This window comes from Aythya ferina, assembly GCF_964211825.1.
Source record: "Aythya ferina genome assembly, chromosome: 4".
NCBI classification, from domain to species: Eukaryota; Metazoa; Chordata; class Aves; order Anseriformes; family Anatidae; genus Aythya; species Aythya ferina.
The window spans coordinates 11,146,953-11,160,778 of record NC_140300.1 but is presented as its reverse complement, the minus strand read 5'-3'; the positions used below and the strand labels follow the sequence as shown (position 1 = coordinate 11,160,778).

Here is a 13,826-nt window from a genome sequence, read left to right as displayed (position 1 = left end):
GTTATAGAAATGAGGTGTGCAGAAATATAAATACAAAGAATGATTTGGGGAAGAGCCAATATAAGGCATGAATAATATAAAAGTCACAACTACACGTGCAAAAACAGTGGCAAAAGTTTAACTTGAATTTGAGAACAGCAGATGAAGCTTGCAAGGATTCCAGTGTAATGTTACACAGTTTATGTAGCTAGTGAAATCAGTACCCCTGTCTGTAAATTTGTAAATGATGTGCTTTCTGTAGTAAACAAGCTTGAACTCTAATACTATCCCCTTTGTGCCTGTTGCAGAGAGGTTAGCACTTATTAAGCACCGTGTGATCTCTTGCAGATGTGACTCCTTGGAAAATTACCGCTTTTGTGAAGCTGCAACTTCTCACTTCAAGTAGCTGATATTATAGCCCACTGTCCCTGAGTCAGTTTAACTCTGTACTCTGCAGAACAAGCTGATATATGCTGATTTGCTGTTGCTTGTCTTGCATTGCTGTTGTAACAACACTGTTGTAATCTAAAAAAAAAAAAAAAAAATACTGTACCATGTTAGCAGAACTTAGACTCTTACTAGGTGACAAAATTTTCACATAGCATCATCTGCAAGCAAGGCCTTGCCTTCCTGACAGTTTATAGAAGCTTTCGCTGCACTCTGCCAGGGAATATACCTGGTTTGGAAAGCATCAGACCCCAGGAAAATGCAGCTGTGACTGAACAGTTCTGTGGATGTCCTCAACTGCATCAAAGCTGTCTCATGTTATCAGTATTGCTTTCCAGGCTTAATGATACCAGTCGAAGGCCCTAGTTTTTATGTAATGGCTTGGGCCAAGCCTACCTAAAAGAAAAGTTAAAGGTGGCTGAGGGTTGTGGATAATGTATGCAGAGAAGTCACCTAGAAAATAAGGAATAAATGATTATTTTTTATTTTTATTTTTTAATTATTTTTACTTCTCTAAAATGGATCAAAATGGTGAAAAATGGATCATTACTGAATATAATGTATGGACATAAGACACATACTGTGCATTTAATGCAGTGTACCCAGCAAGTGACAAGGCTTGTTATAATTTTTCTTTTTAGTTGCATGCCCTTAAATGTAGTAAAAATATCTTTATAGCATGTGCCCTCCCCAGTCACACCTTCACATAATTACAGTTTCTGTTGGCACTAACAGAAATAAAAATAAAGCACCTCCAGTCTCAAAACTAAAAGCTTTAAATTTGTGTAAATTGTATTTCACGTAATCAAAAGTTCATAAGTGGAATTGTAAGATGGTTCAAAAGCTGAAATTCAAATAGGAAGCATTTTGAGTTCCAGTGATTTTCAGATCCTTATTGAAAAATCCTCCACTGTGCCTCAGATATTCTTTATTAAATAGAAAATCTTTCCACATATTTCACAAGACGGATGATTTCACTGTATCTTTTAACTATTTTATTCTTTTTCTAAGAAATATTGAATGAAGCATGCCAAGGCTGGACACTTAAGTAGCAGAAAGTGTTGGTCTTGTTATGTTTATTGCCATCATTTCATATTCTTAGTCTTGGTGTCTTTAGACAACCATTCAATAGAGATACATATAAGAGGAAAGGTGCTCCTAGGAGAAGCTGAGATCTAGTAACTACAGACAGAACTGCAAACACTGGACGCTTGAACACATGAGCCCTTCTTCAGGTCTCAACTAGAGGGCAGCAGTAATTTGGAAAAATCCCTGTCTTCTCTTCTAGTTTTATATGAGTGCAGGAATTTATGGTCGTTTGTTAAAGTCAAAACTATCAATATAAGATTTTCTATCTTGTAGACATTTCAGGGACTGGAGGCATTAATCCAAAACTATAAGAAAATAATATTTTATGCTATATTTATCAAAAGGAAAATCCTTATATGGCATACCTACCACCAGTATTCATTTCATCAATCATGGAAGCTACCTACACTAACTTTGTGTGGCACAAAGATGACATGATAATAAATCACAGTTTTATGATAATTTCTAATCTGGTGGCTATCTATTGTTTTGGTCCTCCAGGTATTCCTTCAGGCATATCCTTTCGCAGAGCATCAGCAGAGACAAAAGCAAACCTTTATTTTACTGAGTCTACATTGAAATATATATTTATATATAGTGATTTCCTCCACTTTGGATGCCTAAGTCAAAATTTACTTCCTTAATACCAAAATTAGCTTATGAAATATCTGTATTCCATATATATTCAGGTTCCAATAAGTACAGTTCCTTCACACTGTATTTTCAAGCACTAATCAGAATCACCTAACAGACTGCTGAAATTTCAGTACTGCAGATTTCAGCATACAATAGAAGCCATGGCCTCCTACTCCAGTCTGGTTTTAAATCCTCACAGTAAACATGTTCAGATATACTGAAATAGTTTTCTGTTTTAAAAACTAGAGGGAAAACTCTGACAATATAAATAAGAAACTCACTCAGTGAAAAACCTAGATTAGTGTCCTTTTCTGAATGGCTAACGTGAAAAAGAAGATATTTCTTCAAAGGAAAAGAAGCATTACATTCATTTGAACAGAGTAGATAACATATCATCATATTCGCTTTCCTTGGTAATCCATAGGAAGGTTACAGATTTGTCCTTAACTCTTTCTCCCTGAAAACTTTAAGCAGCTGGATAAGTCAACCTTTAATGAAAAAAAAAAAAAAATTCAACTGTTAATGAAAGGAAGTGCTCATTTTCCTTTAAGTTGCCCAAAATGCTTTAAAAGGTGTCTCTTCAGGTTATGCAGGGGTGGTGGTGGCAATTAAAGTATAAATTGAACTAAGTTTAGATAATTCTATTTCACCTTCCTCTTTTTAATAGTTGTAGGTTTGTAGAAGAGCAGTACTATTGCCTCTATGTCAAAATACATTTCCTAAATTCTTAAGGCTTTTTTGTGCTTTTTAGAGACCTGAATTTCTAGGTGGTTTGTTAATTGCAGTGACTAAGGAAAGATATATGGAATTCAATTTCATCTAACAGCTTTAATAATAAAATAGAGAAAGCTTGTTCCCTGTACTGGAGCTTGTGAATACAAACCCTGACTGCTTTTGGTTTGGGGGTCATGAAGAAGTATAAGCTGTCTGTGGTATGTGTGAATCCAAAGTGTGTACCTGATTATGGGAGGTTGTTATGGCTGTGGGTCAGAAAATAAATCTTGGTGATACAGAAGGAAGGAAATGATAAATCTTCTGAGTGGTAAGTGTGAAATACTATTTTTTATTGTGAGATGATGAAACTATTCTAGAAGGTTTCTTTTTCTCTAATACGTGAGAGACCTGAAATCTGTGTCATGGCTGAAACAGAACAGGGAGTCCTATCATGACCTTCTTGCCTGCCTGGACTGGGATACGAGCCCAAATGTTTTCACTGGTATGAGCTTGTTGGCTTTTTGGTCCGTGGCCAAAAATGTCCTCAAGCAACTAACAGTGGTTCTCAGGAGCTGCTAAACTTAGGAGGAAGTTTTGTCAGGAGTGTACCATGTTGTGGTTTGTTGAGGGATAACGAGCTTAATAGAAACTATTATTAATGTGTGATAATTGTAAGTAAACTTAGCTGTTATTTAGTGTGCTAGGTAAATAGCTAAGGAACAGTGTTGAAGCAGTGTAACAGCTGGATGTTTTGACTCAGCATTTTCCTGCAGACTACAAGGCGACGGCATTTCCTTACAGATGGATGGGAGTATATTTTTCTTTTCATGTTTTCTGTTTTTCCTTTCTAACCCAGCCTGTGGAGCTGGGGTGGTGTTTTTTCCAAGACCTGGGGGAAGTAAAGCTATCTGGGTTCCAACCAGGCAGGGGAAAAGATGACAGGACTCTGGGAGAAAACACTTTAACTCTTTACCTAACTGTATGTGCAGTCACTGGAGAGATAACACGCTAATCAAAAGGAAACATATGGCTAAGCCTATTTATAAGGAAGTTTTATGCAGCTGTAATATTGAAACATTGACACAACGTGCACATTAGTAAGCCTGTTAAAAATATATATCATTATTTAGGCAAGTTCCTTAAATAAAAGGTTACTACTGTAGGCTCACACTCCAAGCTGTACAGATTTTACATCTGTGTGCTCAATTGGTATTTCTCTTAAATTTACAGTTCAGATTGTATTGCATTGCTTTTGTTTGTTTTGTGAGTATACCTCAACTGCTGGATGAAATAAAACAAAGAGAATAATTCAGCCAAAAAAGCAGCAACTTGCATGACTTCAAGTTTGTCATGCCAGCTGAAGTGATGAATGTTAATTTGAGCAAAACATTAAACAGAAGAGGTTCTTTTATTATAGGATTCAGCAAGGGTAAATAGGCTTTGTAACACATCGTGGGCTTGAGATGAAAGATTATCTGGCAGGAATTTAGTAAACAGGTAGAAAGACCCCTTCTTGCCTAAATCTGTTATTTGCTGCAAGTTATCAGTTAATAAGGTTTCCAAATAAGTTACATTTCAATGCGCTTAAGCATTACAGTTGGTCCCTTTGGTAGCAGGCTAAAATATGCTTTCATAGGTATATCTCTAACTGTGATGGAAGAGTAGTTATAATAGAAGGTGTAGCCTGGCCTGACTATTAAAATGTGTTGTTTTTCCCAATGCAAGCTGTTCTAATGAAAAGCTGCTGGACAAATATGCAGCTGCAGAAGGGCAGACAAACAGGATAATGAAAAACAATGACAGAGAAAGACAATTAGAGGAAGTTTCTTGTTTCAACACGCAATGTCCTCCTGGCAGCTTCTTTTAATGATTCTGAAAAGCTCAGGGACAACCACACATAAACAGGCTGTCAAGTCTGCTTGTAATCTTTATAGTTAAACAAGATGATTTCTGAAGACTGTTCTTTCACGTAAGGAAACCTGAGCAGGTGGCACAACTCATACGTAGCAAATTTTTGTGATTAAAATGTAGTCCAATGGATGTGATTACTAATACGGAAACCACCCTGCTAACTTTGCCTTCTTCCTGTTTGCTACAGTATATTGGTCTCTAGAGTTATTTCATGGGAACAGCTGTTCACAACTTCAGTAACGCTGAATAAAATCTCTGTAATGTGGATTGGTATTCTTTTAAAAAGACGAGAGCAAACTTCTGATAGCATTGCCCTGAGGATGAAAACTTAGTTTTCATACTTCCACCTAAACTACATGGAAGTAGACATCCCCATGAAACTAAACATGGCATGATGAAATACACTTTGGAGTAAAATCATAGAGGACAGCTGAAGAAGAAGGTACTGAAAAGGAAGTTAAGGAACTGTGAGTTCAGCTGATAGTTTGTAACTTGTTTCCTTAAGCAAGATATGTCTCTCCTGATTTCACTTCTCTAAAACAATTGTTTGTACTTCTTGAGATTTTAGGAACACACGAATCAGTGGTACATGTGTATGGATTCTGCAGTGACTGGGGCATAGAAACAGAAGATTGAAGGTTGGTAATCATGGAGGAAAACAGGTTTAGATTTTTTTTTTTCAAAACTATTTTAGGTTCACATTAAAAAATAAATAAATAAATAAATAAAAGGAATACCAGCAAAGATCTGAGTTTATAATGTGATAAAAGATTATCCTTCAGTATACAAACTAAATAAATGTGCTAAAAAGATTTAGACATTTATAAAAGTTATGGAAAATTAGTTGTTTGTAAAATGGTGATATAAATATGGTATTTCATACTGTGGGCATAGCTAATTTATAAATTAAAACTGAAGTGGTACTAGAACACAGCTTTGTGCACTTTGTTATTGAGCAATATCAAATAGATTCCAATAGGAGAGAAGCCCTGTGGGATGGTTGGTTAGGTATGATTTATACACTCACTTGAAAAGAATTCAAAATTTATAATTTCTTGAAGGATGGAGTGTTCCCAAACATACTGTGGGAACAGATTGGCTAATCTGCGTGAAGTAGTATTTACAATTCATGTTAATATAGTATGACTGGCTGAAGTAAGGTAAACAAGAGTGTGATTTGTAATTAATCACTACTTATAAAGTCAAGAAGCAACTTAAATGTGCGTTGTGATTTTGTTGTCTGGGGATGTCTGAGATACCAGATGTATAGACTTTGGGGCAGACACCCTCTCTTTGTTCTGTTCTCATTTAGTGCCTGCTGCAATGCTGAGGACAGCCCACACCACTGGCTTTTGGGCATACATAGTGCTTACCAGCAAGGTGGCCATGTGTGGAATATTCACTGTTAGGCAGAAAGAAAAGATAAAAACAAAGTCATCTTCATCTTATTGCAGAGGACAAAAAGCCAATAAATTTGAAGTGGGATGGATTCTTATTCCTTTGCCTTTGTGGGTCATTTCTTTAGGCTGTGGAATCTGGATCATTGATAAAGGCTTGTGTATATATTCCTTAACTTCCAAAACTTATTTAATGCTATGTGGCTGCAGATTGCATGATTGAGCTGCAAAGCCCTACACTTTGCAATTTAAAACCAAGTGTATCAGAGTGAGTTCACTGTCAAATAATTCTTCACGAGGCTTTTTGTAGCCATAATGATAGCAAGAAATCTAATTCTGTGATTAAAAGTAAAGGGGAAACGAAGCCTGGTGCTTCATCTGAAGGTCTATTTGTTACTTTGACTGAACATGCTTGCTTAGCACAATGGCCTGGATATGTCCATTGAAACCTTTTAGCAGCTAATGCAAAATGACAAAATGAATTATTGTTTTGAAAAGCAGGAATAAATGAATTCCAGCACATTTGATACATTTCTGCTTTGTATAATAAACTTTAGTAGCTCAACTTGTGAATGTTGTTTTTTTCCCCCTAAAAAAAAGCTTTTCAATTAACAGTATCAGTTAATAGACAACTTATTGTACATACCACATCCCAGCCTGGCTGTGCAATCAACAGGAAAGATAAGAAGGTCAAACAGGAAGAGCTGTGCTGGAGTCAGTTCTGACCAGAGCGGAGGAAGGCACAGATCTGCCTGCTGTTTACTGGCATGTTGCAGCAAGTCCTACGTGCAAAAGGTAGGAAATCAGTGCTCTGTGTCTGTACCTCTGCCTCTCACCGTTATTTAGGTACTTGTGGTCTGGCATCTGACTCCATGTTTATCGTTAGCATGTTAGAATTGCAGCCAGTTAAGGGGGACAACTTTAGTAGTTTAATACTTTTATGTACCAATAATGTACTGGAAAATGTGTGAATGTGATCTGTTGTAGTTTGAGAAGCTGTTGTGGGCAGTGTTGTGTGAGCTATTCTGTGACAAGAGCATTCCTCCTACTTGATTCTGCTGCGTTAGCTGCCAGAGGCCAAACTGTCAGACCTAACACATAAAACGAAGTGTTGAGATTCACAGATACCTTTTATAGTTTTCTAGTGGTGATCTGATCTTCTTTTGAAGCACCCATAAAACTTGTGTATTTTTAAGCAGCTATGCAATCCTAGATTTGAGTCTACAAATCTCAGTGTCAAAACTTGGAAGATTTGAACTTATTGTGCATTCAAAGCTAAACGTTGAGTGGAAAGAATATTTCAGTGCTACAAAGGTATGAAGAAAAAAGAATCATGAGGGGTTAAAACTCCTGAAGAAATCTATCGCACCTTTCAGATTTGAAGCTGGGGCTCTTTTGTTTGTAGACTAAACATGAGAAATGATACTGCTTGCAACATAGCTTACTAAGAATTGATAACTAACCTAGTTACTTCACTGAAGTAACTTCAGTGATAAAGGAGTCTGTCTTACATTTTTGGAGAGTGCTCAGATGTCTAAATCCGTGTAACTTGATTACAGATTTGCTTTACGTTTCTGTGTAATACATAGTAGGACTGAAGGAAAAAAACTCACTGTTTTAATTTTTGCCTACGTAGTACATAGTATGGATTATTTTTTTGAATTCATGCCCATGACTGACTTACATGAAGACCAAGGCTGTGATTTTTTTCTAAGTACAAAGTTTGTAATAGTAGTGAGATGTTTCTAGCCTAATAGAGAAGAGGTGAAGCAAACGTGAGTTGAGAGAAACATGGAAGAAAGAATAACAAAATAATCTAGCATCAGTTTGGGAAAATCATTTAGTTTAACTTTGGATCTGACTATTTGAATGGTCTTGATCCTGTGCAGACTGCAGAGAACAAGATCAAGAATACAGGCAAATGTGCTTCAAATGGAGGTGTAACACAGGTTTTGTTAGTAGCCTTTCTTGGTTTGGAGCCCCTGAGGAATGCAACACACCACAAGATGAGTAAAAATTTGGGGGCTACAAGTGCTCTGTTGTATTGGGTACAGAAGAGGCTAGAGACTTAAATATAGAAGAGTTGCCCATGTTCCAGGAGGGGCGCAGGTGAGTTGAGATGAGGAGGGAAAGAAAGTAGCAGTTGCTCATTTGCCTTAAAGATAGGAATTAATGCACAAAAGGAGCAATCACAGCAACGTTCCCAATATGTACGAATTATCCCCTTGGATAAACTAATTGAACTTTACATTTACTTCTGGACTCTGGTTATTTCTCCAGCACCTCTATAGCACTCCTGTATGACCACAAATAATCTCTGCATGCAGTTTTTTGGCAACTAGTTAAAATACAACCTGTTTTATATACTGGGCACCTTTCTCAGACTTAAAAATACACCTTTAAAGATATAGACAGAACCTGTTCAGCATATGTTATTAGTTTTCTTTTTCAACCCTCTTTAATTGGAAGAAATTGACTGAAGTGAAAATTAATGTTCCTATCATCCACAACTCCTCTTAAAACAACACCAAAAAACAGAGGGGGAAAAAAACCTCCACCTTCATAGTCAGGGTAATGGAAAATATCAAGCTATGTGTTTTTTCTTCTGTATCTGTGTTTTGAAAACAGATACAGGCACTCAATGAAAAGGAAGCAGCAACAGAGGGAAATTGCACACCTCTTGTGTGCGTGGCTTTTGCACAGAGGTTGGTTTCAAAAAATGAGAAGATCACTGGCTTTTTTGGACAGCATCCTACACCAAATATTAATTTCTTGGTTGAGCCTCAAAGTACATAAGATGTAAGTAAAATGTTTTGTCAGTGCACACAAATACAGAACTAGCTTTAAAAGACAAAGTTAGTAATCAAGATATTAGAACAAATCTTTACTCCACTTCTTCATTATCTTGTAATTGTTGCTATCACTGAATAGCTAGTTTCTAGTAAATACAGTAGTAGAAGTTGGGGCTATATGTTTATGAAATATATTTGAGTGATTCAAGCACTGAAGGTTAATATTTATTAAATCTTATAGTAGTTAAAAGTTTTCCTCTGCTTTAGTGCTTCTGAATCTGTTTTAATGTGTATTGGAACTATTTGATAATAGATGAGAAAACACCAAGCATAATAAAGATGCTGACATACCTTAGCATTGTTTTTATGTTACAGTTTTGCTCCTTGGGGTACTTGATATTCAAAGGTGAACAGTAAAAGAACAGACGTGATGCAAAATTCAGTGAAAGATTTGTCACTTGGGTCCAAATTTGTATCCCTTGAGATGTGTTTAGATGTGTTTTTGTTTGTTTGTTTGTTTGTTTGTTTTTAAAAAAATGAAAAAGGCATTCTAAAGTGCCCAGGTAGACAAGGTGCCTACCTGCAGGGAAATGATTGACAGTCTTGTTCTCAGTGTCTCAGTGCTTGTATATAGCTACATAGGCTGACACTTTAAGGTAAACCTTAAAGATGGGAAAGAAAACTGCAGAGCTGAGCATGTCTGTCAAAGGTTTTTGAGATCTTAATTTTAATTCTGTGTATTTTGGAAAAGGGAAGAGAAAATATTGAGAATTTATCACTTTTACTTTTATTTCCCCCATCCTGATTTGTTCCTTGCCTTAGGCTCTTAGATACTATGGCTTCTTAAATAGATCATATTTATCTTGACTCATTCAAAGTCCCACTTGTTCTTGTTTTTGCAGCACCATGCTCTATAGGTTCATTCATAATCCTGTTTATATATGTTACCCTTACCAACAGGCAGGCACTCATGCAGAAGATAGGAAGATTTAATCTATATCTGTTCTCTACCTCAACTGAATTCTAAGAATACAAGTTACATTATGATTTTTGGTAAAACTTTTAAAGGAAGATATTTCTGCTTGTAGTAGCAGATGATGGAAAATATTAAGATTCTGAATATTGAATTTCACTTCTGGGATTAAGGATAATCTGATCTAAAAATAAGAACTGGCTTTGAGATTCATAGAACAGTATATTTTAAACTACATATGGAATTTAGTTATCCTTAATATCACAGTATTTCTTCATGAGACACCACACATAGAAGACAGATACAGAAGTGTTTAATTCATAAGTGTGGAAAAAATACTAATCATGGTACAATACGAAAAGGAATGGTGTTAGCTACTGCCATTACTCTAAGGAAAAGACCAGCTATATAAATGGATAAGCATATCTCTAGTAATGTGAGTTCAGGCTCTGCAAGCCTGCATTTTTAATTATTTATAATTAGATCATAAGGACAGATACAAAGTTTTACAGGAGAGTTAGACAAAATTGAGATCAGAAGTAAGAACTGCAATGTTACCTAGATATATTAGTAGAAATACTCTTAGGTGTAATTACTAAGATACATTGAGTTTTGAGTTTTTGTCTGTGTTTTGTAAGTGTATATAAGATATAACTTCATGGTGAGAACCACAGAGCTACAGCACAGTCTTCTGAAAATCGGCCTTGCCACTCTGACAGGCACTTAAAAAAAAAAAAATAGTGAAAGGGGACAACAAAAATATTAAAACAATGTTCATCCTAATCTCTTTATACTTCATTAATTTATGTGGTTTAATTCTCTCAGTTGATCATACTACCTTCATGTATACCTTGTTAATTTGTTATCATTGTGTAACATTCTTCTGTCTATACATATTTTACTGTTTATTCAAGTGCTCTGTGGGCTAAAGTTCTCATGACTGCAAAACAGTATGGAGGTTGTGCAAACAGATCGCTGCCTTGTCCTGTGTGTCTGCCCACCACGGCAGGCAGCGAGGGGCTGGTGCCACTGGTCACAATGGCCATCAGTTTGCTTAGGTTATGGAACCTATGACATGAGGCTTGTTACGGAGCAAAGTGCTGGAAAGTGTGTATGTGAAAGGGCAAGCTGGAACAACGTGCTTTAAGATTCCCCATTTCATAGTGAACAGATGTGGTGGTTTTACTCAGGTGGGCAGCTGAGCTCCACCACAACCACTCTCTCATTCCCCCTCCTCAAAGGGAAAGGGGGAGAAAATATGATGAAGAGGGCTCAAGGGTTCAGGTAAGGGCAGGGAGATGACTCAACAATTACCATAATGAGCAAAACAGACTCCATGTAGGAAGATTAGAGAAATTTATTGCTTATTACTAACTGTGGTGTTTTTACTCAGGTGGGCAGCCAAGCTCCACCACAACCACTCTCTCACTCCCCCTCTCCTCAAAGAGGAAGGGGGAGAAAATACAATACAGAGAACTCAAGGTTTGAGATGAGAAAGGTTTAATTAAAGGGAAAGGGAATGGGGAGAAAAACAAACCACAGAAACAGCAAGTCTGCGTGGAAGCACAGAGAGAAGGGAAAAAATTATTCTCTACTTCCCATCAACAAGTGATGTTCAGCCACGTTCTGGGAAGCAGGGCCTCAAAATGCATAGTGGTTGTTCAGGAGGAACAGCCCCCTCCCCCATGAGAGCCCTCCTTTTTATTGCTGAGTGTGACATCAGGTGTTATGGAATATCCCTTTGGTTGGTTTAGGTCAGCTGCCCTGGCGATGTCCCCTCCCCATCATTTGCCCACCCCCAACCTGATGGCTCTTGGGGGCTTGGAAGGAGACCTGATGCTGTGCCAGCACTATGCAGCAATAGACACAACACTGGAGTGATATCAGTGCTGTTCCAGCTACGAGTGCAGAGCACAGCACTGTATGGGCTGCTGCAGGGAAAAGGTGACTCCAGCTCAGACAGACCCAACACATTAACAAGCTAGAGAAGTGAGAAACAAGGAAAACAAACTTAAAAACACCTTCCCTAAATCCACCCTCTTCTACCTTCTCCCCCTGAGCAGAGTAGGGGAGCAGTGAATGGGGGCTGCAGTCAGTCTACAGCATTTCATCTCCACCACTCCTGCCCATATAAACCCACTACAATAGAGAAGAGAGAGATTTGCAGACCAGTCTAAAGGTAGATCATAAAGGGACACTAGGGTTACTGGGCACTAGTCTGAGGTTTTGGAAGAGCAGAAGCAGTCTTTCATCTACAGCTTCGTTTTTAACCAATTCTTCTGGACAAGAAGCAGCAGAGGAAATTTCACAAAGATTACAAGTTTGATATACTTACAGTGATAGTCGCTTGTTAATGGGCACGGCTGGAGTAAGCACAGAGGAATTTGGGTTTGAGTCCCAGTGACAGAACTAAGGGAAAAATCTATCCTGTGGCTTTATGAAACCAATTAAAGAGGTCTGTGAGAACCCACTGAGGAAGTGGGTCCAAATATCAGTGGGACGTGCTGGCTACATGAGCTTCATCTTTTGCAGATGCACTGGAGATGATGTCTGTTCCACTTTTTACACAGAATCATAGAATTGTTCAGTTGGAAAAGACCTTGAAGATTGTTTAGTCCAACCTTTAAAACTGGGTTTTGAGACTGAACTAGCTTGTCCTGAAGATCCCATTTCATGGTTACATCTCAAGTCAGCAACCTGTAAAGGGAGCAGTGAAGCTTGCAACTACTTGTGCTCTACTTCCATTTCTATTGCTTTTTCCTGATGTTCGTGCCAGTAACAGTATTGCTGCCAACAGCCTCAAGCTTCAGTAGATCTCTGCTGCTTTACTGCAAAGACATATTTGGATGCTTTTATACCAGTCTTCCAGCACTGGGGGTTCCTCCAGAGGATTCATTCTTTAACTGGATTTATAAAACTTTGCCTGCTTGTTGCAATTAAGCATGCAGTACCCGTTCCATCCTTGTCACCTTCAGAAAATGTTTTCCCCTGCATTGCCTATGTTAATACTAATGACGCAATACCTTGGAGGCTCTGCCTTAGAGCTGTCCAGGAACAAATAATTAGCAGTGGACACAAATATGTTTCACTTCAGGCCTTGGAGTGCTGCTATTAGTCAAACCTACTGAGTGCTTTGTCACTAAAGCAGCAATGACACCTGACTGCAGGAGCTTTTTCTGGGATGAGTTTGGGTGTTATGTACCAGTTCTGTCTGAAAGAAGTCTAAAGCAAAAGTCAGACAGTGACAAGCAGTGTTTTCAAAAGGGAAATTACAAACACTAGTGAATTTCAGACACCCTGTCCCCAAAAGTATGTAGTAAACTTGATTTCCTCTTCGTTCGAGATGTGCAGTGAGGGAGAGTGAGGTATTCATTAGGTAAAGTGCCTTGCCCAGGACTAGGGTTAAGGTATGACAATGAGGATGTTTCCTCACTGCTTCCAGTGTAGTTTCTGGAGAAGTTTCTAGAGTATTTCAGATTGCTCGCACATGGAACTTGGATATCTTTCATAGGGTGTATCCCAACACCCAGCCTGGGGAAGCACTCCTTTCTTCTTCCCACCCCTATTTGTATCTTCAGATTCAAGCAGCAGCAGAATAGCTCTGAGTGCTTTCCCCTGCCAGCTGCTGTGTTTCCAACAGCTTCTTCCCTTCCTGTCACGTTGTACAGCTGATCACAGGTCAACTGTCCCTGTGACAAAGCAATAACATCTTAGTGTTGTCATAGTAATTGCTTTTTCTCCATTATGTTCCTTTCTTTATTCTCTTTTCTGTCCTCCATGACTTGGGTCTCCAATCCTGGTGGGTTGTGAAATAATACTTTAACATTTATTACAATTAAAAATAACTCCCACAGAAGACAGAGGACAGCTCTCGCATACGTGCATGTA

The 13,826-nt window shown here is 37.9% G+C and overlaps 1 protein-coding gene across 6 annotated transcripts in view; it reads left to right on the top strand.

Annotated features, from left to right (window-relative positions):
• Positions 1-2,737: 2,737 nt before the first annotated feature.
• SH3TC1 (SH3 domain and tetratricopeptide repeats 1) overlaps positions 2,738-13,826 on the top strand; it is a 37,533-nt gene continuing 26,444 nt past the window's right edge. The window contains exons 1-4 of one of the 6 annotated variants that reach the window (XM_084517314.1): positions 2,738-3,193; positions 4,964-5,243; positions 5,345-5,414; positions 6,789-6,968. The gene's annotated coding sequence lies outside the window, so the exon portion shown is untranslated. Of the gene's footprint in view, positions 3,194-4,963; positions 5,244-5,337; positions 5,415-6,773; positions 6,969-7,004; positions 7,020-13,826 lie in introns of those variants that run through there. The other 5 variants (XM_084517313.1, XM_084517311.1, XM_084517309.1 and 2 more) reach the window with 5 other exon arrangements.